The sequence below is a fragment of the Triticum aestivum genome, chromosome 2A, assembly GCF_018294505.1.
Source record: "Triticum aestivum cultivar Chinese Spring chromosome 2A, IWGSC CS RefSeq v2.1, whole genome shotgun sequence".
Lineage (NCBI taxonomy): Eukaryota > Viridiplantae > Streptophyta > Magnoliopsida > Poales > Poaceae > Triticum > Triticum aestivum.
The window spans coordinates 749,000,334-749,003,951 of NC_057797.1; the positions used below are offsets into that span (position 1 = coordinate 749,000,334).

Here is a 3,618-nt window from a genome sequence, read left to right on the forward strand (position 1 = left end):
TAACCTAGCCTTGTATCTGTCTATGCTTCCATCAGATTTTCTTTTTATCTTATAGACCCATTTGCAATCTATGACATTGCTGCCCTTCCTTGAGGGTACTAAGTGCCAAGTTCTATTTTTCATGAGCGCATCATATTCATTATCCATAACTTCTTTCCATTCTTTATGATCTAGAGCATCATGCAAATTAACTGGTTCTCCAACACTAGTAAGAAAAGCACTTCTGACAGGATCATATCTTACCGTACCATCATTGTACTCTTTATTTTTGACAATACCTGACTGTGATTGAGTGTGTCGACGAGGAGCCTGAGAGCAAACTGCTGATGTAGGCACAGAAGATTCAAGAGCATTTGGAGACGCAAAATTATCCACAGAAAATCCTGGCACCAGATCCAAGGACGATTCTGCACCTGCTTCTGATCCTGTCGGCACAGGCGCAGGCGATCTCCTATCGCCAGCCGAATCAGCCATCGCGTCCCGCGCCTCGTCATCACGCGGACAAGTGGCGCGCGGTCCGCCCGCGCCTGGGCTGGCGGGGTCCACCTGGTGGGGGCTGTCGGCCACGCGCGCGCATGCACCCGCGCCTAGGCTGGCGGCCTCAGCCAACCGCGCATCGGGACAGGCGGGGTCCAACCGGTTGGCCATTGGCGTGCGAGGAGATGCATGCAGGGGAGAGCTATCCTCCTGGGATCACGCGCCGTCAGGTGCAGCAGCTCTGACACGGGGATCAGCATGGGATCCGGCGCCGCTGCCAGCCGAATCAGTGTTGGATCCTGTGCCTTTTTCGTCCGGACCTGCACACATAAAATGACGGCCAGAATCTGCAGAAAAACAATTTTCTGTGGATTTTTTCACATGATCAGCTTTAGTTAATTCACCCTCGTGATCAGGAAGAAGGGCTATTTCAGCACGAAGGAGAGCGCCTGCATTTGGATGAAGCTTGGCGAATGGAAAGAGATTTTCATCAAAAATAACATCTCTAGAAATATAAATACGTCCAGTAGCAATTTCTAGGCACTTGTTGCCTTTGTGGAGATTGCTATAGCCAAGAAAAACGCATTGAGTAGAACGAAACTCAAGCTTATGATGATTGTATGGACGAATATTGGGATAGCATGCACACCCAAAAGTTTTGAGGGAATTATAGTCTGGTTTTTGATGATAAAGACGTTCCAACGGAGTAGAATTTCCAATAACTTTGCTAGGCAAACGATTAATAAGATATGTGGCAGTGATGAAAGCTTCATCCCAATATTTAAGAGGCATGGAGGCATGAGCAAGTAAAGAGAGACCAACTTCAACAATGTGGCGATGTTTACGCTCGGCAGAGCCATTCTGTTGATGAGCATGGGGACAAGACACATGGTGTGCAATGCCTATACTATGAAAGAAGGAGTTGAGCTTCTCATACTCCCCTCCCCAGTCACTTTGGACTGTCAAGATTTTTCTGTCAAAGTGTCTTTCAACAAGTTTTTGAAACTCTTGGAATATAGAGAAGACTTCAGATTTATACTTAAGTAAATAAATCCAAGTAAACTTGCTATAATCATCGATAAAACTGACATAATATTTTTTTCTGCCAAAAGAATCTTGGGCATGTCCCCATACATCACTGAAAATAAGCTCTAAAGGAGCATGAGAAACACTACTAGACTTAGGATAGGGAAGTTGGTGACTCTTGACACATTGACAAGCTTCACAAACCGAATCACTAATAGGACTATGTGACAAAGAAAGTTTGCCTTTATTGACTACTTGCTTAACTATGACCGAGGAAGGATGTCCTAAACGTTGATGCCACCTTGCCAAGGAGGGCTTGATGATGGAGTAGACCTGACGATGCTTGCGACTAAGTGCTCCGGATGTGATGGGGTAGAGGCCGCCAATGCATCTACCGTGGTGTAGAAGTTCCCTCGTTGCCCGATCCTTGATAAAAAAGTAACGAGGGTGAGTTTCAAAGAAGACATTATTATCAGTGGCTAAACGAGACATAGAGGCAAGGTTTTTATCGGCTTGAGGAACATGAAGAACATCTTTTAAGACTAGATCACGTTTAAGCATAGGGGAATTAATAAAAGCTTGACCAATGTGTCTAATATCCATACCTCCACCGCTTGCGGTGTGAATCTGATCATTGCCGTGATATTTTTCATGGAGAGCAAGCTGCTCTAGCTCACTTGTGACATGATCCGTAGCGCCGGAGTCAACATACCACACTCCTCCTCCTTGATCACGCATAGCTGCAGCAACCTGACGAGAATCTGGAACGAAGTCTTCATCATAGCGGTGCCAGCAGTCCATGACCTCATGGCCGGCCTTCTTGCAGAGTTGGCAGCGAGGACGATCGCGAGAGGAGGAGGAGGGGCGGCGGCTAGTGTTGTTGTTGAAGCTACCACCCCCCTGTTCTGTTGGAGGAGTTGTTGTAGCTGCCGCCTCCTGTGTTGCCGTAGTTATTGGTGTAGCCGCTGTCGCCCTGGGAGTTGCCGCGCCCGCGCCCACCGCCGCGTTGCGCGTGGTGACCGCGCCCACGGCCGCGTCCGCGCGAGGCGGCGTTGGCAGAAGATTGGCGAAAAGCGGCGCCATGAAGAAGACTGAGGCGGGCGTCGAAGCTCAGGAGCTGGCTATACAGCTCCTGGACGGTGATCGGCTCCACCCGAGTAGCAAGGGCCGAGACGACTGGATTATAATCCATGTCCAGTCCGGCCAAGATCTTGGATACGATCTCCGGATCGAAGAGCGCGGCGGCAGTGCATGCAACTTCGTCGGTGAGGCTCTTAATCTTGCCAAGATACTCTGCCATAGTCATGTTACCTTTTTGCAGGTTCGTAAGCTCGATGCGAGTGTTGATGGCTTGCGCTTGGCTCTGGGCGGCGAACATGTCGTGGATGGCGCGCCAGACTTCTGCCGGCGTCTGGAGCGTGGCCACCTGTGCAAGGATGTCGCGGGAGAGGGAGCCCATCAAGTAACCTTGGAGTTGTTGCTGCTGTGCGTACCAGAGGGATCTGGCAAAGTTCACCACCTGTTCTTCTTTGCCGTCCTTGGTAACGGTGAGGGTGGGCGGCGGCGCTGGGCTCTTCGCGTCAAGATGGTGCTCCATCTGCGCGCCCTTGATCTGGGGTAGGACGACGGCCTTCCAGAGGAGGAAGTTGCCTCTCGTCAGCTTCTCTTGCGGCGGCGATCCGAGGAAGGAGTTGGTGGGGGTGGAGGTGGACGAAGATGCAAAGATGGAGGAGGAGGCGTCGGTGGTGAGGGCACCCATGGTGCTCGGCGTCATGGCGGCGGAGGTGGTGGACATAGTTGCGGTCGCCTGGGGTAGCTAGATGCGATCTCTATTTAATCTGTCGAGGAAGAGGCTCTGTTACCATGTAAAACTAGATGGAAGCGTTGAACCCTTTGCTTGGGCCGCGGTTGTATATATATGATGTATGCCGTGGCTTACAAGAATAGATCGAGAGGAGATCAATCATATTCGGTACAGGAGGTTTGAGGAGATAGAGTAGAAGAAGAGATAAGAAGAGATACAAGTTAAACACCTTTTCTATCCCTACACAACATCTTCTAACAGTTAAGACTGCCAGCGTGTAATACTTGTGTACAGAGCTTCAGTGTACTTGT

At 49.9% G+C, this 3,618-nt stretch overlaps 1 pseudogene; it reads right to left on the minus strand.

Annotated features, from left to right (window-relative positions):
• Positions 1 to 2,604: 2,604 nt before the first annotated feature.
• On the minus strand, positions 2,605 to 2,740 carry LOC123038492 (uncharacterized; annotated as a pseudogene).
• Between the last annotated feature and the right edge of the window lie 878 nt (positions 2,741 to 3,618).